At 33.1% G+C, this 24,094-nt stretch overlaps 1 protein-coding gene across 4 annotated transcripts in view; it reads left to right on the top strand.

Moving 5' to 3' along the window:
* The window catches only part of LOC123712588 (ras association domain-containing protein 10), a 95,023-nt gene that overhangs the window by 54,876 nt on the left and 16,053 nt on the right, over positions 1–24,094 (top strand). For 2 of the 4 annotated variants that reach the window (XM_045665770.1, XM_045665769.1), the window contains one exon: positions 20,916–20,974. The exons of 1 other annotated variant lie outside the window; for it this stretch is intronic. The gene's annotated coding sequence lies outside the window, so the exon portion shown is untranslated. Of the gene's footprint in view, positions 1–13,113; positions 13,135–20,915; positions 20,975–24,094 lie in introns of those variants that run through there. One more of the 4 variants, XM_045665771.1, reaches the window with a different exon arrangement.

Here is a 24,094-nt window from a genome sequence, read left to right as displayed (position 1 = left end):
AAACTTAGTGTTGTAATAATAAATAATTGTTAATTTCTCTTCCAAAGCGAGTTTTGAATTTTTCATACAAAAACATATTTATCATCTGCACTACTGTAAAATAGACTGTCGACGTCCTTTTAAGCCTTATTATTCTTATAAAAAAGCCAGTTAGTTAAAATATCAAGAACTCGTGAAAATAGTTATATTTCAAATACCAAAAAGTGTCCATTTTTATAAACCTAAAAAAGTAATATGGCAGCCCTAAACCATCATTTCGCAAAGCTGTCACGCGGTATTGCCATGTGGGGCGAATGGGCTTCCGCTGATTGTTGACTAAAAGTAAAATTGTTCCTAATGCACTCTTTGTGTTGTAAGCAACATGGTACTATGCTTCTATGCGTTAACTAAAAAAACTTAAAACGTTATGGCCTAATTGCTTAATATTGTAGAAATAAATATAAAATCATACATTTCATTCAATATGAGTTGTATGTTTTAGCTTTATATATTGTTATTACGATTTTTTAATACCTGTGTACTGAGATATCACGGAACATTACGATCTAACCTAACTTAAGACTAATAAGTAATTTAAGTCTAACCTAATTTACTTATAAGGATCTTTAACATAAGAAGGCGTCCAATGACCCTACTATCTCAAATAAATGAAAGACATTCTGTTCTTGTGTTCAAATTTTTTAAAAGTGCACGTTAGTATTAAGTGTAAAATACTAATGTCCTTGTCGACGCACATAAATATACTAATCTATAGCGTGGCTTCAGCGTATGACTCTCATCCCTGAGCTCGATGGCTCGATCCCCGGCTGTGCACCATTGGACTTTCTTTATTTTAAAATTCGTTCGAATGGTGAAGGAAAACTTCGAGAGAAAACCTGCTTGCCTGCAGTCCAAGCAAGTGCAAGTGTCTAAACACTGGAGGCTGATCACCTACTTGATTAGATTGACAAATGATCATGCTCATGACCAAAGTTATGGCTATACAATTATATCTATACATACTCGATATAAGCTGCAGCATTACGTATATAATTAATGTTCGAGGGTATTCCTAAATACCAGACCAAGACCGTAAGACCGACTTTGGTTAGTTCGAAAGTACTAAGTCATTTTTGTATGTCGATGAAGTTCCGCTAATTTCGCAACTGTGAGATCGCATTGAAGTTGGGATTGTAATTTTGGGAATTCTTCGAGGATTTGAGGATTGGTGCGAGTCGTTAAGGTGTCAAGAGAGAACTGTATACCACCGTTCTTTTAAAATAGTCACACTATTACAATGTTCTGCTGGAAGAGAAAGTTCTTAGAAAAGGTTAATAGGACACAAAATGTCAACAATATCTTGTTGATAACGAATTTGTAACGCCGTTCCAGTTAACTTCAATAATTTTATCTTAATTCTCTCTTGTATACCTATTTAGTTGAGTAGAATTTTCAATAGAATTTGTAGAATGCGTTTCTTAACTCTGAGTATAAAAGAAAATGGGCAAATTCGTTTAAATAATAAAATAAAAAACCTTTTACTTTTTATGAAATATTAATTAATAAATTTACTATTTTTTTAATTTCCTACGCAAAATCTATTTCCTAAATACTTTGCATGAACCCTTCCACAGGTGAAGGCCTCCTCCAAGGTATCTCTGTCATGGTTGAGTTGCGTTCATCTCGAGACAGCCGTTTTGATAATGTCATACGCCTTTCTCGTGTGCGGTCTTCCGCTGTATCCTCTCCCGATAGGGCCTCCCCATCGGTTTGTAGTCCATCGATCGCCTGCAGTCTTGCTACATGCCCTGTCTATCTCCATTTAAGCTTTAGAGCATAGTTTAGGCCATTAGTAGCTTTAGTAACGCTTTTTATCTTGACTGTATATTTCCGATTCGTTTATATAAAGCAGTTTTTTTTAGTTTTGCAGCAAAACAACAATCAAATATACAGTTGGTATTTACAATTCTGGAAACCTACATAGTAGTAATACAAAATAAATTTAAAAAGTTTGTGTGTACTTCTAACGCTGGCATGCTTCCTCGCTGTATTGCGATACTTATTCGTTAGGCGAAGAAAGCAACAGCTCAGTGGTCACCGGTACTATCTACCAGGCGCCAACTTAAGTCTTTAATTAGCGCTAGTGCAATTGACTACTGTAATACTCTAAAGGGAACAAAATTGAAGTTGGAGGAAAGACTCTTATGTTTGAGCCGTTTGTAATTTTCCGCCTGCTCAGCGGCTGCCCCAGCTTTTTGGTTGTCCGAGGGTGAGACGGGGCAAACGTGTCCATTTAAGTAGCATCCCATATCAAAGCCCGTCCCACCTTCCAAGGTATCAACGACATCCCATCCGGCCGCTTGCCATGATCACTGGCGACGCCTGTTGGCTCCAAAATGCCTGGAATATTGACGGTGGCAAGAGAGCGGCGTATAATGTCGTTGAGCGTGGCGTGACGTTAGTTTTAAGTATGGAATACCTGTCAACCTAATACTTAGATCAATACAGAGATGCTGGTGAGCTTGCGTAACTGAATTCCGTATTCAAAGTTCAAAGATAAATTAGTATCGCGCAAAAACTGAGCCATCAATAAAGAGCTCACTAAAGTAAACTCACTCGTTCCACAACGGAGTTCTTACGGCAGTTTTTACCACCACTATGTGGAACCAGCTGCCCACTGATGTTTTCCTAAATATATTCGACTTGGGTCCTACAAGAAAATAGCGTACCAATTCTTAAAAGCAACACACTTGCGAGTCTTCCGGCAATATGACTTAACATCAGGTATAACACCTTCTCGTTTGCCTCACATAAAAAAGGAAAATTCTTTGATGACATTTTTAAGGCTTTATAAGGAAAGTTACATGTTAAGAAAATAAGCTTTTAGGTATGTTTGTAACGAATGAAATCAAGAGTATTTATATTCATAAAGAACATCGGATTTGATGTAGAATCGAAAATGTTTAACGTTTAGTTCATACACACAATTGTATTGGTTAATTTGTGAAATATTTAGAAAGTACTAAACTATTTTCGTCCAGTGTACGTGAAGCTTAAAGTCAAGACATCCATTATTCTCTCACATAATAATTAGCATGCTAGCGTCAAGTAATAAATATATGCATTGCGATTTGTCTGTACGTTAATGAATTTGTCGGGAACGTGTAATTCGTCATTAATGTCTTGATGTACTTAGGATATTATTTTATATACTATTACGATAGATACAATCATAACGGTATTTCTCCTGACAGATGTTCGTCAATATTTTCATCAACCCATATAAAATATTCGGGAAATGTGAGTTGGCGATAGATATATGTTCTTCGGGCCACGTTTGAGCCTATTGAGTCACATACAGAATATACTATAGTGTGTGCTCTCTTCTTCAGGTGCCACTTTATTACTAAAGGCTGTTAACAACTGAATTGCCGAAAATCTTGCGTTAGTCTAATCAGCTCCTTGGTGGAATTTTGTCCATCGCTATTAGTTGCAACAGGTGGTATCGATGATGCAAACCGTCTCCTAGATATGCGACTTTCCATATTTACATTTGTCACTCTTTGGATCCAACTGATGCAAATCATCCGACAGTAATACCACATCTCAAAGGCTTCTTTTTGTGTCTTCTTTTATAGCCCGCACAGTTCTCACCGTATGCTGCTAGACAGTCAGTCTTATGACGTATAACTATCAGTAAGTACTTACTTATAAAAAATCAAGGGATCTACAATCAAAACAATAATTTAGTTAAAGTCGGTATAACTTTAAGGGACGCGGGATCGATTTGTAGTCCTAGGGAATTGTAGTCACAGGGAATCCTAGTGTGAAGGCCTTCACTTTACCTAAATATCCTGTATATTGTGTATAATAAAGTCCATATATTTGCTGGCTACATACAAATTTCCATTTTACAGTGCATATAATATATCCATAGGTTCAAACCAAGAGTTTGAATGCACAAAGGCAGTTACAACGCTTCTTTTCTTATTTACCTAAATAAATACCACTGAAATATTTCCGAACCAACTTGGTCCTTTAAGAAAAGAGCATACCAATTCTTAAAAGGCCGGTAACGCACTTGCGAGGCTTTTGGCAATTTGAGTGTCCATGGGCGGTGGCATCACTTAACATCAGATGAGCCTCCTGCCCCTTTGTCTCCTACTACATAAAAATAATAATAAATATTGAATACGGAAACTAGATCGATGTAAAGTACGCTCTAAGTATTGGTTAATGTATGCAAAATATTTCAAGTGTTATTGCTTGTAATTAACTGTCAATTCATTACACGGCCGGTTTGCTCGACTAACGTTGGTTTATTATGGAGATGGAATTTGTTCGCTTTAATAAAATCGATATATTTTTTATATAATTAAATTTCATTCGGTCTTAGTTAAGAGAACCTTGTATAAATATAATGATGCGCAAATCTTAAAGTAATTAAAAAATAACCTTATAAAATCGGGTAATATTATCTATTATAGTTGTAATTTTATTTAGTATTTTTTTGAGGTTAAAGTTATTGTATCTACAATATTCTCAGCCTACATAGTAATAATAAAAATATAAATATTAAATCACTTTTTTAAAGTTTGGTCCCTGTGACAGTGTACGTTTTACCTGTATTTGATGAGATTTAAATCAAAATCATCTTGATCATCCTCGATGTCCGTGATTCCACGTGTAAGCGTTTTTCGTATTTCAGAATCAATAAGGCTTAGGGTCCTTCAAGAAAGGAGCGTACTAATTTTTAAAAGTCAGACAACGCACTCGCGAACCTTCTGGTGAGTACCCATGGGTGGTATCTCATAACATCAGAGCCTCCTGTTATATAAATAATAATAATGTGTGTTTGTACTAGTGTGTGAGAAGTGAAACTTTTGTATGACCCTATTTTTCGAAAAATGATGTTCTATATGCAACTTTGCAGAAATTGATTTAATATAGTTAAATTACATAAAGTTTAACAAAAGGCTTTTATTGTCCTAGACATGAATACAAATAATACAATTATTACATTTTACCTTATTACTAGTAAGATTATTCCTGAATTTGAGTAATTGTTATAGAATTATTACTATCACTCTTATCGTTATTATATATTTTTGTAATTAATGTCTTCAAAACTCTTAGAATTAACCTTGGTAGGAACAAAAACAAGATGGCGCGTTACGGAACAATGTGACACGTAACCGAAAAATGTGACGCGCAATCGAAGAATGTGACAATAATTTTTTTTCCAGCGCCGATAAAAAGATTATAGTTTTCAAATTTTGTCATTATCAGTAAACATATTTGATTACTGTTTAATATAGAAACGTCAGTAAGGGGTCATTTATATTAATCAGAGCCAAGTACCAAATAAAATATATTCATATTTTATTACAAAAGCATATTAAACCTGTTTCCGAAACAACATTCACTGTATTGTTTATAAAATTTCAAAACATTTAGCAATATTTAAACAATACGTTATAACAATTGATTGGGAAACGATTGCCAATGTAACATAATCTTCGTTCCGTAATAACGTCACTTCGTCTATATTTCTTATATATTTTTAGGAAATCTTTATTATTGCAGTTTTATTCGCTTTTCAATTGTTTTTATTTGCTCTAGATTTAGTAATAAAAGCTTTCAGGACAGAAATATGGTTGTTACAATTTCATCTATCGCTAGACAGTATTGTGGATTTTATAACAATTATTCCGTGATACGTGGTGCATGTTTAAACAATTTTTGTAAGTAGTCTTAGTGTTACAGTTAATCAAACACAAGTCGTATAAGTCCTAAAGTATGCGTGAATTAATTACTATGGGTGTGTGTACGTATGTATTTAAGAGTATAGCTGAGAGCTTATAAGCGTGCACTGAGTCTGTGTAAAGTTTGGATCCTCGTAGGGTTGAGTCATACATAAGGCCTCTGTAGAATCGAAATTCAATTGAGCTAGCATAAGCATTTATCATTGGGATGACGATCCTGGAACGCCAAACAAAGTTATCTTAGGATATAACAACTCACCCTTCGGACTCAGTCAGTGATTAGACTGGTAGAAGATCCTCCCTTTAGTACGTCTTTCCTCCACAGTACAATGAGTGAGTCTTTGCAGGAAGTCTAATGGTTGAAATCCCATTTATGTTCGCCTTTATTGTAGGCTAAAGGTTTAGCGTATGACTTTCAAACCAGAGTTGTGCGTTTACCCGGGCACGAAACTAATTATTTTTCTTATATATATAAATTGGAAAGCAAACGGACAGTTACAGTTAGGTAATACAAATTTACATTACTGAATGCTTGTATGGTCTTTACAGAATAAGTATACCCTTAAAGGACCCTAAGTTGTATTCTTTTGGAAATACTTCGGTATATGAATCCGCATAGTAGCGTCAAGAAATGCCTTAAACGCTCAGTTGTGGAACGAGGCTTTTGATGGCTCTGCGCTTGGCAAAATTATGATAGAAAATTTAGCTTAGTAAATACGTTCGTCTCTCAATGTACTGGGGTATTTGCGAACCAATTCGACTTAGGGCCCTTTAAGAAAAGAGCTTGGTATGCTCTTTTCTACAAGGCTGGCATTGAGAGTGTCTTATATATATCAGGTGAACCTGCCCGTTTGCCTCCTATATTAAAAAAAAACAGTCAATTGAACCCATCAAAAGATATATATTTTCTTTAAATATTGTTAGTTAGGCTGGACCACACGTGGTGCAGAATCGAAGAACGCACCACATTAACCAACTCGAGAACCGAGCTTGACCATATATATATATATATAGTTGAATGTAAATTCATGTTTATTAAGCTTTATGCAAAATTTAAGTTTATATGTTTATGTCATAACTATCATGATTTAGACTGAAATTAATATTTGCTTGTCGAAACATTTCAAATTATACTTCGATATTTAATACGAATGGAGTATTTATTGCATACATATTAATCGATTGCGGGTGCTATATTTAGGAGATAGGGTTTGTCCTGCGAAATTCAGTTGATCTGTCGGACACTGCCACTAGGATGCTCTATGTTCATCATTAGTAAGATAAATTCATGAGACCAGCTGCCATATGGCTGCATATTATGAATCATTGAATGAGTGCACAAGAAGTTGCTTAGAAATTTGTATAAAATAAGCTAATATTTTTTTCCTTACCTCTACCCTACTAAGTTCTTGATTGTTAGTTTAGTTTGGTTCTTAGGGTTTAATTCATTACAGCTTCGCCTTTGCTGCAATCAAATTTGGTTTAAGCTTAATTAAAAACGAAACGGAAAGCGCATAAATTAGAATTGAATTTGGCCATTTGGTCTGTAAATAAATAAATTCTTAAAATTAGATTAAAACTGATACCGCCCGTGGACACTCTCAATGCCAGAGGGCTCGCCGATGTTGGTATGCTCTTTTCTTGTAGGACCCTTAGTCAAATTGGATCGAATATACTTTAGTGTAGCTACTAAAGTGGGCAGTGATTCCATATAGTGATGGTATTTTGTACTTATAAAGCAGAAAAAGCCTAAATTAGTACAGTATTGTAGGATTAAATTATGTTTATGTGTTTTATATGTAATATTAGTACACAATCTCCGACGGAGTGGTCTCCATTTTTCTTCCGTTTGTCTATCACTTTCGCGACTATTTTCCAATCCTAGCTATTTTATTGTATCTTCCCAGGTAGGGTGTACTCTCTTTTTTATTTTGGGTCACACCCATTCCAGAAGTAATAGATTAATCTCAACACATAAATAGGTATCCCGTAAATATTAATACATTTTACTTCTACTGAATTGTATTCCAGATAATCAGTTCCTCCAAATATGCACTGCACTTCCTCATCCATATTGTCTATCCTCTGAGGTATACCGTCACTTCCTTTATACAACAGCGATATTATCGTGAAAGCGTATCATTTTATCGTATTCCAAGTGTCAAAATTGAATGATAAATAACTTTTTATGACATAAAATAAATATTTATGAAGTGATTGTTATGCTTATTAATGTATGGATTGCGTGTTTCATTAATTGACTATTTTACAACGTTATAAAATGTATTATAATGAGCTCAATCGTTGTTAATGTATTACTAAAATGGTAATTCAGTAATAAATATAGAACGAATAAATTTTATATAAGATTATATTTATATTTTTATGTATTTATTGACACTTCGTTACATTTATAGATAAACAAATAATGTATAGAAATTATCCGGTGGACTTATGGCTGATAATCAATCTCTTCCAGGCAACCTTTGTAAGGAAAGAAACTAAAAAAAAGGAAAATTATAGGTAATGTGCTAGAATTACATAAGCAAATCGTATAAATATATAGAATCACCAACCGTAACCTAAAATAATTCAAAAAAAATAAAAAAAATAAACTAGAAACTAAGAAGCGAATTTCACAGATTCATGAATAACGATGCAATACAAAAGCATCAGAAATACAAGAATTACAAAACTCACGATTGAGCAGGATAGGATATGGTTAAGAAATGTTTAAGTGGCAGAGAGTCTGATCTGAATTCAGCAATCATATACTAATAGTGGTTCTGAGAAGTACCACCAAAAACTCCTCACTACGTTTACGTATAGTCGGATCAAAAGCTATGGAAAGTTTTTAATTACCTAAGTGATACCAGTTGTACACTGAAGTATTTCCAACCAATTCGATTTAGAGTCCTTCAAGAAAAGAGCGTACCAATTCTTAAAAGGCTGGCAATAAGCCTTCTGGCAATGTCAGCATCAGGTAACATCAGGTGGGCATTCTGCCAGGTTGCCTCCAATTACAATAAAAAATAATAAAACAATAATGAAATTTACATATACTACGCGCTATAAAGTAAAATAAAACTAAATAATAAAATAGCTGCTTCCCACGGCTTTAGCCAAGTTCGTGATGTTATCATGTGAAATATTATATGTTGTTGGAGCTGCCTCGCACCTGATCCACCAGGAACCGAACTATTTCACCTTATTAACTGGCCATAGAGTAGATAAATGTAGAACTCTGGATGACCTTAATGCTTGCATCAACCGCTGTATTGCTGATATGCTGTATTATCTATTTTATAAATCTAAACGATCGAACGACGAGTTTTTCAATCACCAGAACTAAGAGTTTAGATCTTCTTAATGTCAAGGAGGCAAACGGGCGGGAGGCTCACCTGATGTTACGTGATACCGCCCATGGTCACATACATTACCAGGCTAGCAAGTGCAATGCCGGCCTTTGAAGAATTGGAATTGAATTGAGAATTTACGCTCTTTTCTTGAAGGGTCCTTCAAGAGTCGAAGTTAGTTAGAGGTTAGTTAAGTCGAATTTGTTCGGAAATACTTCAGTGGGCAGATTAATTGTTTATTTTAAATAAGATATATAACAAGAGCAGTGTTGGCCTAGTGGCTTGACGTGCGACTCTTCCCTGAGGTTGTAGGTTCGATCCTCGGCCGTGCACCAATGGACTTTCTTTCTATGTGCGCTTTCGCTTCGAAACATTCGCTGAAACGGTGAAGGAAAACATCGTGAGGAAACCGGCCTGCCTTAAACCCAAAAAGTTGACGGCGTGCGTCAGGCACAGAAGGCTGATCACTTACTTGCCTATTCCATCATCATGAAATAGATACAGAAATCTGAGGCCCATACCTAAAAAGGTAGAAGCGCGATTTTTTCTAATATACCAATGGCGCTATCATCTTTTAGATAGCCTTCCTATTTATGTATCTCGTCAGTGACCATTTCTAATAGGCAAGTAGTTGATCAGCCTTCTCCGACACATACCGTCGCTTTTTGGGTCCAAGTTTCACGATGTTTTGGTTGCGAACAAATGTTAAATGCCAACACAGATGCTAATACCAGACCAAGTCTATTGGTGCAAAGCCGGGCGACTTCATGGATGATAGGAGGAGTCGCACGAAGCCAACACTGCTCGTTTATTTAAAATTGTAATTAAAAGATAGTAATAGTATACGCAACAAAGGATTTTAAGGTTGTATTTATGCGTGTTTTTGAAGGCTAAAAGAAAATGTGAATGGTTATTTAAAACTTCAGAGTAATTATTATTATCAATTTTAATTAGCAGGTGCGCACTTTATACGGTATTTCAGGTAGCTTGGGAAGCTCAAGGTCTACGTTGAATTGTTTAACAACACGTATTTTTCTTAATTTATTATAATAATATATTGGTATCTTCTTAAATACAATACGAAATACAATTGAATCAATTGACATGAATTGTACCTTATCTAAACGCCAGTTTAATTATTCTTCTTTGACCCGTCATTGTTCTACAATGCAATCGTTCTCCGCCTATTTGCCCAGATCATTACAAACACACGATCACAGATTATATCCTTTTTAGTACATTAGGTTAGTTTTTAATTACTTAATAGTCTTAAGTAAGACTAGATCAGGGAGCCAATTTGATTGTTGCTATTAGAAAATTTATTAAAATTATTCGGAATTTTAATTGCGGAATTAAAATTTATTTACTGTATTTCGTTGAGAATTTCCTATTAATTACCTTTTTGGAGTTTATTCAGTTAACATTTAGTTTAGTGCAAGTTCTGAACAATTAATTTTTTTTTATTTTTCAAAATATATTAAATTTCGGAGGCATAAGAATTTAAGATACGCTAAGGTGGGGCTTGACACAGAAAAGGTTGGGAATCAGGAATCAGAGACAATCTGTAGAGAAAGTTGTGCTATCTGTATTTATTTCCCCGGATTAGTCGATACCAACTCTTTTTCTTTGAACTTTCTCTACAGCTGTGATATTTTTGTCATTCAACACCTTTTGTCTTCAGTCACCGTGACCACGCACGCACGTGTAAAGCAGGCGAGACGTCGGAAAAAAAATTAAATTTCAAATTATGTAAAATAATTATAAATTTATAATAATACAAATAGCTTTAATCCAGTTAAAAAATTGTTTTCTTTCAGTGTGTAAAAGCTTTGTTAACCAAAGACAATAACAGAGACAATCTATTAAAAAGATGCACAGATTGACAAAACTATACACCTCTTGACAGATTTTCAAAATCTTTGTATCAATATTTTTTTGTATAAAATCTTTAGATGGAATGAAAATGGAGTTAAAGTGACTTAGATTGCTTCATTACACTAAAACCAACCAACCAACCAACAAATGATCATAAAACAGAAAACTCTGAGGCCCAGACCTAGAAAGGTCTTAGCATCATTAATTTTTTTTAGTTTTTGAATAGTTAAAAAATGGTTTTCCGCGTGACGAAACTCGCGCAAGTAATGCGAATTACTATACAAAAGATTAAAGTTTTATTTATTTTACGGCCTTAAGCTCTGGTGCCCCACTCTGCACAGTCATGACAAGTATTTCTAAATTTTTCTTGATGCGTGTTACACGTCGAAAAAAACTCAGGAGGTTGTAACAAAGTGTCAAAAGACGGTTTGTTTCATTAATTTAACTTTAGTAATTTAAAAAGTAACTATCATACATCCGATTTGGTAATTACAATATACATTCTTTAGTTTCATTACAACCATTAAAACAATTATTTCATTGTTAATTAATTAATGAAATCCAAGATCAAAGCTATCCGATTCAAGTGAATGAATAAGAAAATTCCCTATTTTTTGTCTCATTTACAATACTTTATATCCTGCGTTTAAAATTAACCACAGAATAAATTGAATTTAAAAAATTACACATATTAATTAACGAATAATAATAATTCTAGTCTAACTTTAAGTATAATTTGAAAAGCAATTCAGAGAACAAAACACTGCATTGCGCTTTGATTGTTATCTTGTAACGACGTATGGGTCTATTGATTTTAAAACCAAGTAATTATTTTTGTCCCATAACCTAATGGGGCTTGGGGCGGACATATTTTCATCTGTTTTTTGTGTGCGTGTCACACACTCTCCCTATTCACGATTATTTCCTTATTCCAGCCTGTGTTTATTGTGTGTATAAAAAGCAATCACGATTTGGCACACGTCAGCGAATATCACATGCAAAACCACAATTATTTTGTTGCTTAGAATTTGCTAAAGAATTCAACTACATCCATAATTCTATATAAATAACTCAGATAAGATTACGTAAAAACGTTCAGACAGTTTCGAATTCTTCACGAATACAACAGAGTGAACTTTATTTATTCAGAAATCATTTGTGGGCTTATCAATTTTATACACAGCGTTCTTAAGAACGTATCGGGTACCAATAAGGCGAAAAAGTATTTTTAAATACTAAAACTAAAACTTTTAGGTTTTACTTCTTAAATTTAAATATTTTTTTGTTAAATATCTAATCATTTTAGAATAGATAGATCGTAACTTTTAGTGCAGAAAATGTTTTATATATGTGGTGTACTTTATAAATAAATAGAGAATTCGTACTCAGAAGGTACTAAGAGGTTATTAAAAAATATATATTCCGTAAGTTTTCATTCTCTACTTCTAAATCATTCTTTTCAGTCGATCTCTCCTGTTTAAGCGTCGTGGTTAGCAAGGAATCTGGAGTGATTGTTTCCAGCGGTTTCTATCCAGCACCTCACCTTTTACAGTTTTGAAGACCAGCTGGTGATTCGCCATCCCATCTTTTGCCTTCTGTGTTAACCACGATCAGTTTCAAGTTCTCATCGCCTCTGGGCATTGTGTGAACATAGGAATCCATGTGGACTTGGCTTTGATATCAGGCAAAAGTTGAGCCACCGAATTGAAAAAAATATAACTGTAGCTTTCTTCCGTGGGTTTTATCTATGAAACATATACCGAATAAATACGCCATAAGTCTTTAAACTTCTTGTCTAATCCAAAATCTCCAGTAGTATTTTAACAATTTCGTAGAAAAGCCTCAAAATAAATCGATTTTTCGATTGTTCTTGAAAACGTACCATCGTGTCATAGAACGAATTCTATCAATCATTCTACTACATACATAATTAATACCTATACGATTCACCACCCTATACTAATTTGTCTACCTCGTGCTTCTTATCGGGCCATCATAGAAAATGGGGTCCTGTGATCAATAATTTGCCCCACCTATACGCATGCGTAATGGGGTTCGAAATCTGGTGGTGGTACCCCACTGAGGGTTGGAGAAACCCATGAGCGAATACCACGTACCATTCTCGTGGCAAGCGGCGAGCAAGCAACACCATGGGACCTGTGAGTAGGCTTCTTATATAGCAATAAAACCATGTTTAAACCCTTTAATATTAACAGTTTCTGGTCGTTTGGTTGAAGCGAGTACAACGTTTAAATAAGACTTTTAAAAGCGAATTTAAAACGAGATATTGGCCACGATTGACCGCTCAAAATGTCGCATTATTTCGCGTTTATCCCATACAGAAGTAATTTACCTGTTATAAACGGTACATTCTATACATCTAAATTATATATTCTATCATAACGTCTAATTTTTTCTATTGTATTAGCAGAATGTCTTAATTTCGCAAAACAATTTTTTTTAATATTTGAAAATTGAAGGGATCTAATGTTGAAAGAAATTTTGACCCATTAGTTTTTTTGTTAGAAGCATTCGAAATTTTCTACTTAATAGTATTTATTATATTGTATATATGAAGCCATTGTCGCCACATTTAGTGTCACACACATTTGAATGAGAAAGTGTAATATTGAAATCGTCAATTTTTATAACTAAGCTAAGACTAGATTTAAGTTGTTACAAAATATTTAACATTTTATACAGAAATCAACGCTTTGGTTTTGGTATTCCCAAAAATGTTTTGATTAAGTTTTACGTTAAGAATCAGTAATTTTAATGGGGATGAGTAATGGAAAACGGCTCTGGACACTGTGACGGTTTTCCTTAAAACAAAAAAAAAATTCACGGTAGCAATACCTCAAACTAACTTTTTAAAAACTTTTTTATATTCTTATTAAATAAAACGTGGTCTGCGGGTCGTAAAATGCTCGCATAATAAACACGTTCTTGTAATTAATTTAAGCACTAAGCTTCATATCTACCTTTACTCGTACAGTGAATGTACAAACAAAATATCTAATATCTATGCACACACACTGAATAAACACACTTCGTGAACCGACACGATATTTGTTTAAAGCCTCACCTTTGGTTAGCTTTTTAATTTTTATGTGCACTCCGTAAAGTGATTAGATGCCAAGAACTCACGCAAGTCTGACTCCTGTAAGTCAACAATTATTTTTGACAAACGGGAGACCTTATTATTATATTTGGTAATTCTATAATTTTTCAGCGTTGCTTGTAATTCTATTTTTTCCTTAATACGGTTGACTGGAAGAGATCGCCTGTTAGCGATAAGGCCGCCTGTTGCACACTAAACAATTTATGGTATTTGTTTTTCGTTTAATATTACGAAACGAGATAAATAAATAGTTTGCGGTTAGTTTATTTATATATTTCAAGTAAACCACATCATATATAATATATTTGCAGTATATGATACAGGCTATCTATTTTAAAATACATGACAATTGTCAATTACGGTGAACATAAATTTTACAAAACATATTACTCTTCCAATTTTAGTCTACTAGTAATATTTTGCTCAATAATACGGATTAGTACGCGCTAGGCGCGCTAATAGGCGCTTAACAGCGAATAAAGCTCTAAATTTTCTTATATTCGCGAAGAATTCGAATCCTTCAGCTTGGTTTTTACAGACGGAATTTGAACCTTGACAATTTAACCATTTGTACAAAAACGTAACACCAGATATCCTATCGTACAGTGACATCATTTTATATTTTGGTATGAGAAAATCCTGTACTAATGAATACAAGGTGTCGGTACTAAGTAGTTTCGTTTCCTACTAAAAATAATACTTTTCGTTTTCTCGTGTCTAATACTTTCGTGTCTACTTCTCTCTGTAGCTTCCCAATACTAACTTATGTTGGGGTTTAGTACCGTGTGGTCCCTATGTCCACATCACATTGAGGGAACTTTGATGTTAGAAACGATTGGACTAGTTTCGCTATCTGTTGGAAGTTTCAGTATAACAACATAGTCAACTGTTATAAAGCTTAAATAATGTTCATATATTTTGTGAGTACATATTGTTGCGTAGTTCGTGTAGTAATTATAATTGGCACCACCCATATGACATAATCAAATTAATTACGCTCTACAAATAATGTTTGTATAACGACTGTCGAAGGTGTATCGGGGATTTAGTAAAACAGTACATTTGTTTAACATGTCCATAATATTGAGAAAATTAATAAAAACACCGTTAATAACATATGTTTAGCAATCGTTAGCCGAAGATATTTGTTTTTTTTTTCGTTTACGAATATTTATATATTTAAACCCTGTTATCACAAGACATTTTCTTTTACGAACTAGCGAACTGTGGAATCGACCTCCCGGTGGGTGTCTTTCCTGGGAGATACGACATCCAATTCAAAACAGGATACTCCTTACTTAAAGGCCGTTGGCTGGCAAAGTTCAGGGCCTGCGATGACTACCCTTTTTGGGCGTCCCGTATGCTCGTTTGCCCTCCTATAAAATAAGAAAAAATAAAAAATATATTTATAATCTATCAGTAACGATATAACAAATTTGTATAATGTAATCTCAAAATTTTTATAAAAAAGTAAAAAGAAAAAATCTGAAGATTTTTATATCGTAAAGCTCATTTTTATTAATGTTGTTCAAGTTTTATGTAGAACCCATTAAAACATATTTTGCGTAGGTGGTCACGTGCCATAACCTTTATAAATTCGTTAAAATGTTATCGTAATTTGTACTATCATCAACATTGACAAATCGTTTTAACAAATGTAGGCGGATGTGAAGGAATAGGCAATTCACGAAATACGAAAAAATAAAGAAAGATGAAAGGATATTTCGTTAACAAGAAAGTGCACTAGGTCCAGACTAGGATTCTCTGTGTCAGCTAGTCTCTACCTTTGTACTTGACAATTTCTACATAACATTAACATTTTATAATTATGCTATTGTTGTACAATAAAACTAATTCATATTTATTCATCCACAAGTCACCAGCAACTGTAACTGGAGCATCACACTCCCCAGACCTAGACTAATTTGGAAACTTATGTAACTTTTACTTTCTGCGTAACTGCGAGATTCCTCCCTTGAGAACTGTTCTGTCTGTTAACAACTGCTTTTATTGTTCACGCAATTGTTCTAGCAGGTAGAATCTGTAGTGTCATACTTCCCGGACTTAGACTTATTTGGACGATCTTATTAATAAAAATGTATTTGACTGTGTGCGTAACTGCTAGATTCATCCCTTGAGAACTGTCCCGTATAAAAATTGCTGTTAAGATTTTCGTATTTGTTATCGAAGATGGAATATTTGTTTATGAACGTGTCGTGTCTCGTCCCATTTTGACGATATTCCTAGTTCCTTTACTATTGCGTACTGAGTTTCAAATGTCTTTATACGAAATAATTTTGTAGATAACGATCACATTGAACATTCATGTGAGCATAAATAAAATAATTTTGTAATATAAATTAAACTGTTACGCTTACATTCTGACCGAGATTCCCTTTTAAGGTGGATTTAAGATTTACTTGTAAATAGTAAAGTCTAGTGTTTAATAAATTATACATTATATATTCGGAACCGACATCACAGTTAATGGTGGTATGTAGGTTGTTCCATTCCCGGCGTTGTGGGTAGGCACGAATCTCATCCGTGAATATGTTTGTTTTAAAGTAAAACCGGAGCTTATAGGGCCGTCTCCTTTCGAAGGTTTGCAATCTTAATGGATACTTTTTGTTGGATGCCGATACTTCTAAACAATGACTTGGTGCTTTGACTGAACATAAGATTCTCCGACCAAGGCGTACGGCTGCAGCTAGGTCGCCCTCTACTGGCTTGCCTTGTATTAGTGTTATGTAAGACACGTCTGAAATATCCAAGTTTCATTTTGTTAGCCGTCATGAGAACTTCTTTGTTCTTCTGGTTTTCATTTGTTGTATTATAAAGAGTACAACAAATAAAAATAGTAAAACGGTACGAATAATAAAGTTCATAAAGAACAGAACAGTTCGTGAAGGCCCTGGACTGAGCTATTGCAATAAAAACAAAATAAAAATATAGATAAAAAATAATTAATAATAACCTTTTTATCTAATAATAATGTGTATATTTACATTTAAACACGTTGCTATTTCAATCATCTATGTGCCCGTTTTTGGCAAATGCCTCCTCCAAATCCCACCATTTCTCTCTGTCATGCACCACCTGCTGTTTCTTTAATTTGGTCTACCTTCTATGTTGTCTTCTTCTTTTTATTTGCTGTACCTTGGGCAACAGTTAAGTACTCTTTTGCTCAACTTTTATGTACCTCTTGCCATGAAATTGAAAAAACAATAAACATTTGCTAAATATAAGGTCACTGCGTTTTACTTTTAATTAATTTTTGTCTAACCTTTATTGTAATTATAATGGCAAGACAATTAATTCTAATTTTATGTAATAGCTCCAATTAATTTATTCGTGTCACGGACAAATATAATATTTTTTATAAATTTTATTCTATTTGATTATATTTACATTTTTATAAGTATACGATATTATAAAAAGCTTGCTTATAAAATTTAGTAGAAACGGGCTGTTCGTTCCAATACAATACAATATTTTGGTCACTTAGGTTTTCTTAGTATAAAAGTAGCGATTTCCTTAATCGACGACGTCCGCCCCGACTCCAGAGTATGGCCATACGTAGACACTCTCTTCAACTGTTACATTGCATTCATTTGTTACATAGCAATTAACATTTCATTATTTCGCTTATTTTCTATTGTTATACGTGAGTGGATAATATAGAGTAAAGCTAAAATCCTCTATTCTTCAAAGTCCGATAACCCAGGAACAATAGCGGGCCCAAATGTATAGTTACTTAAAAAATATTTATCGAATAATTAAGCTTTTTTTATGTATAACTTTTTATTAACTTAAGTATTCTTTAATTTTCACTTAGTACAAAAAGTGTCAAGGTGACCGGCTTGTTTGTGATTAGATCTTACTCATGATAACTATTACAAAACGTTTAACAATGTAAAATAATTGACAAACTAGACGTTGATTCATTGATACTTAATTTTAATTAACACTTAAGAATTAGCATAAGAATTTCGACAGCTTTTTAATTAATATTTTCTATAAATTGCTTACTGAAACTCATGTATATAATTAAATAAAGTAAGTCCAAATATATCTGCGTAAATAAGTCACATAGATAACCCAACATTGATCCATTTCTGGAAGTTACTAGAAAAATACTTAGTATTGTTTGTTTTTATTACTTGAAAGAACATTGACCATTATGTACTAAATGTAAAAGTTAGTTGTACTAAATGTTAAAAGAACATTGAACATGTATTTTTCTGGCACGTATTAAAATTTAAATAGTAATCTTTAATACCAATCTTCGCATAATTTAAAATATTCACTCACTCCGCTGTGTCCACTTCATCTTAGCCTCCGAAATGAGAAACTTCCAGCACAGGGAGTGGTCCCTGTCCTGTGTCATCAAGTTGTGCTTTGATAATCTGTTCCTATCAAGTTCATATAATGTTCTACTTACGACAATATTAGAATTATAGTGTCTCTAGTTTATCCTATACATTTAAAACCATACGAAACCTCATTCATGGATATAAACGAATACTAATAGAGACTCAAACCACGTTTGCTACTAGAATATATTAAATCCACTATATTTTGTTCGAATTCTATTGTAGAGGTTAGCATAAGATACTGAAGTTTTAGCGTACCTAAAACCAATCAGATTGTTTAAATAACATTGATGGTTTAGTATCTAGTAGCTATATACTAAATAGAATAAATGGCTTAAAGAAATACGCGTTTAAAAAAGTTAATACTTCGATAGCTATTAATTATTGACCTAAAGTTAAAATACATAGATATTATTGTTAATAATATTGTTGTTAATAATATGCGGTGTGATAAAAATATTATAAGTAAGCAGGTAGTTTAAATGTATTTTATGTTACAGATAAAATTGCAGAAACATAAATTATATGTTACCAGCATACCAATGCAATCTAAAACTCATTTATCTAATCAGCACTCTGTAATAAATGGATAAATTTATCATAATTTTCGTATTTGAATATTTTTGAGCTTAACTAACTAAGTATAAATTAATCTTTTACAAGATTAAATTATATTAAAACCATATGGTCAGAGGTCGAATTCATTTTTATGTTAATTTAACTGTAAAATATTCAGTCATATTTCTTGTTTGTAAGTGAAAATTGCGCTCAACACGAGTGAATTGTCATTGAATAAACACAACTTTTAGACAAGTCAATTGTCGAAGTCAAACTCCAAATGAGGTCATATTGGTCCAGTGTGGTGAAAAATACTACAATTCTAGCAGCTTATAAAAGCTTAGATTTATTTTAAAGTATTTTATTGTTATACATTTATGTATTTTAAAATTTTATAAATAAATCACCGAAATTTATATGCACGAACAACGCTACCGGACGACTGCACTAAATTGGATAATCTGTGGGCTTTAATGCTGGCAGTATTACGATTTTTATTAAGCGAGGAAAGCCCAAGGTTCTCGCAACCATTTGTATACTTAATTATCATATCTAGTATATTGTAGCAGCGCTATATTTATATTCAACTTATACTTTATTAAAACCGACATTCACAAGTAAATGATAGTAAAATATCTTTTCGTAATAAGCTTTAATTAGTTTGAAGGCAGTAAAAAATGTTAAACATATTTACCGTGTACTGGACGCAAAACAGGACCATTAATAAAGTTAATTGCACTATTTATTTTATATTGAAGTTTAAGTCGTGATAACCTAGTTTTGTATGAAATTCGCACACGTTTAGTGACGCAACATAATTGTAATGATTAATTTCGTTGTTGAGAGTAGTGTTGGCCAAGCTTCGTGCGACTCTCATCCCTGAGGTTCGAACCCTGGGTGTGTACCAATGGACTTTTAACAGTAGCTCGTACCGTGAAGAAAAAAACATCGAGACGAAGCCGGCATGTTTTAGGCTAAAAGAACAATGATCTGTAGGTAGGTACGATCACCTACTTGCTAGAAAAAACAAATGATTACGAAACAGATGCTAAAATTTGTACACTATTATATTGCTGCTAAACTGTCTTTCTAAAATATTTAAAATAAAAATGCTGTTAGAAGAAAATTCAAAGCTAAAATATACTACAATTTGTAAGCTTACATAAGGCTTTCTACATTCAAATTATCAACATAATATAAAAGGTTTGTTGACGGTACTGTAGACCAGTAGTGGTTATGTCCTAACCAGACACTTGACGATAGTTTAACGGATTTTAGCCATTCAAATTTATTACTTACTTTTAGCGAAAACTTGCTTTACATGAACTCGTTTTGAGGTATGTACGAAATGTGCGTCTTTAAAAAACTAGCCCATGGCCGCCACTGCATGTGTCAGCTAAAAATGTATGTTTTTTTGCCTTTACTATTTATTCAGTTAAAAGGTTTACAAATAATTTATCTATGTTAAAGATATACTAAATTAATTGCTAATCGTATATGTAACGATTGCGATGAATACGATAAAGATAAAAAATATATGAAAAAGTCTTATTTGCCATAGCTTATAAAAAATATAAAAGATGATAGGCTAATTATTATTATATAATTTCTAAAATAGCCTTAGTTTTGGGCAGTCTCTCTGTCTCTTTTCATCATATCAAACTTAAAAGTAATGAGTACCATGGTAAAAAGTGTAATATAAGCGCGGACAGGTTCAAGATAATTTGACAACATTGACAGTTAGACAACATGAAAAAATATAATGGGTGTATCATCACTTACTAACAACGTTTTATATAAGCCTAATCGTACTTTAAAAAAAATTTGTTTTTCTGTAATATATTTATATTAATTTAATATATCCTAAAATACTTTTCTGTGTTTTCAGGTACTTACATGTAATCCAGGATGTTTCTTTAAGATCGTCTTAAAGTGGAAAGATTTCAAGTAAGCATTAACTTATGGAATTTAATTAAGTCGAAGGTTAATTGTCTGAATTTTGAAAATGACGTAAATGGTTATTACTATTGAGTTTTTTAAAGAAGTATTTCAACACTCTTCGAATCAAATGTGGTAGGGATAAGAAAAATATGGCTCGTAAAGAAAAAAATTGACGCGTAACCGAAAAATGTAACGATATTTTTTTCTAACCGCTATAAATAAGTTTCACTGCAAAAACGAATTCATAAAGATTCACACTCCCTATATCATGTAAACACGTACAGCGCCTAGTTATTTCAAAACGCAAAGTAGAAAACCACGCAAACAAATCAACTTAAGTTTTTACTAAGAAATTGATACATCTGCTTAACCTTTCACCAAGCGAGATCCAAAAAAAAGTAACATCTGCAAATGAACATGCAATAATTATTCGTAATAACGTAGAGCCATTTGTGTGATGACTGGTTGCATTGAAATATGAACTAGTTTTTATCGGGAGTAGTCATAAACTCAGGATATGTCTCAAAACTATATCAATATGTTTTTCTACTGGATTTGTTATTTTCGTTATGTATGACAGTAATATTTTTAGAAATATTTGTACGTCAATTTAATCGATTTTTAAAGCAATACGGACAACTAAGCACTTAAAGCTTTGAATTTTATCACGTTTCCAAAGACAGTATTGTCGAAGAAATTGCCTGTCATAAAAACTATTCAAATCAAAGTCAAATCGAAGCCAGCCAACAATCTGTGATCTCTCTATCATTATCCCTAACAACCACTACCCTTTTATAACCTTAAGTCACCCCAATGACACCGAATAAAAGGACGGGGGTGCGACGAAAGGGCGGCCTTTTGGGTCACCCTGATTGTCACGCAATACACACCTTAGGGGTGTAAATTTGTTTAATTGGTTTGTCTCTGCATCATCGTTCTTAAATAAATGAAATGAAAGTTTACGCTTACCGCAAGAGATAATATATTTCTTCTGAAATTATATGTATTATTTTTGTTTGTCGTGCTTATAGGTAACGCCTAGCGCATTATGTTGCCCTGGTACTTTATTTTCGATATCTTCATTTTATTAGGTGTTTATTAGGACTATGGTAGATTAAGTTTCTTCTTTCTACTTTCTATAGTATATAGTAGTAGTAAAAATAGCTTATTTAAAGAATAAATGAACAGGAATAAAATTCAATTTAGTGAGGAATTCTTGTTAATTTACCAAATAAAAAAGTATTAAAAAGGTACTCCTCAATTTTGGCGCAACTTTCAAATATTATATAACTAAAATAGTATATAATAAATGAAATAGTCTCTGGAAGCATTAACTGAATTACGAGGCTTACGCTGTGAAGTACCAACTCTATGGTCTTTGATTTTTTTAAATGTATACAACATAGATAAGCTTAACAAGACAATTAAGTTTAATAATTCTGTCGCATGTTATAGTTTAATCAAGATAGTACACATGCAAGTGAATGTAGCTTAGTAAAATGTATAAAAATGTGGAGATCGTGCGACATTTTTTATCGTTTTCATGCTGTTTTCCATGGAATTTTTGCTACAATTAACCTCGAAATTGTGGTCCGGCTAATCAAATAAAAATATATCCAACCTCTCGACTATAAAGAGAGGGGTTTGTACTATGTATAAGGACTTCAAATTATGGAATTCAAAAATTTTATTACAATAACTTATTACTATTAACATTCGCTCGAACGGTCCAGAAAAAGATCGTGAGGACATCGACTTGCGTTAGAACCAAACACTCGACGGCCTGTGTGAAGCGCAGGAGTATTACTTGCCTATTAAATTAACAAATGAACGAAACAGATACAGAAATCTGAGGTTCAGACCTAATGAGGTTGTAACGCGCTAATTTATTTTATTATATTACTGAAACTATATAAACTATTTTACACGAAATCCACGAAAACGTGAGCAACGTAAACCAAATTCAGGCATTATTACACTAAATGAACTTAAATTATTCACGTGTGATATTTTTGACGTATTTGAAACGTCCATTACACTAATGGTTTCCATACAAAAATAACACAACCTTCAGAAAACATTTGAATAATCGACCCGTGTAATTTGCTTTCAAAATCTGATAGGCAGACATGTTCAAGCGTTGCCATGGTTACCGAAGTAACAACAGTGTTATGACGCTTATACTCGGGTTTAACTATATTTTTACTAGTCTTTGTGAACAATTAGTTAGCGTTTCATGCTTATTTATTATGTTGTGTTTTAGTGAGGAAATGCTGCCAGCGTTAAAGGACCTAATTTTTTAAAGCTTTGCAGTTTGCATTTATAAGTTTTAAATTATTTTAAGAATTCTGGTTAAGGTTAAGAATATCGTTAATACTCAAGAATAAGTTTCAAAGTCTAGACGTAAATCTAGACTTCCATATTTATTACATTTTACATATGAGCGTCTTAATTTCCTATAACCGAATTTGAAATGAGTTCCGAAGGTTTTGTAATAAACTTAATCAACTGATAATTAAAAATTGGGACTAGTATTAAACACTCATTAAGACATAAATTACAAATATTTCCTCTCTGTAGATAAAGGTCATTTTAAGATTGTAATCAATTAATTCTTAGAATTTAATAAAACCGCGTAAATAATTTTAGTAACGGTGGCAAACAATATGCAATGGACATTTGCGGTGTACCAACTCGCAAAACTGTAAAAAAATTGTGGGAACTAAACAGTACTTATTGGAATGGAAAATTGCTTAACAGTTGTTAATTAGCGGTTTATTGCGTTGGGAATAAGATCCAATTAGAATAGTTGAATATAGTTGCAGGGCAGTGTTGGCCTAGTGGCTTCAGCGGGTTCAATTCCCGGCTGTGAACCAATGAACTTTCATTCTATGTGCGCATTTAACCTACGCTTGAACTGTGAAGGAAAACATCGTGACGAAACTGACTTGTCTTAGACCTAAAAAGATGACCGCGTGTGGACAGGAGGCAGATCGCCTACTTGCCTGTTAGATTGACAAAATGAAACATATACAAACGTATTTACTTTGGATTTCGCGTATAAATAAATCCAATCTAGTCAAGTTAAGTATAGCAAATTTTTGTTTATTCTTTATACATAAGGAA

This window comes from Pieris brassicae, chromosome 7 (genome assembly GCF_905147105.1).
Source record: "Pieris brassicae chromosome 7, ilPieBrab1.1, whole genome shotgun sequence".
NCBI lineage: Eukaryota > Metazoa > Arthropoda > Insecta > Lepidoptera > Pieridae > Pieris > Pieris brassicae.
Note: the sequence above shows the minus strand (reverse complement) of the source record. Positions and strands in the feature narration are given on the sequence as shown.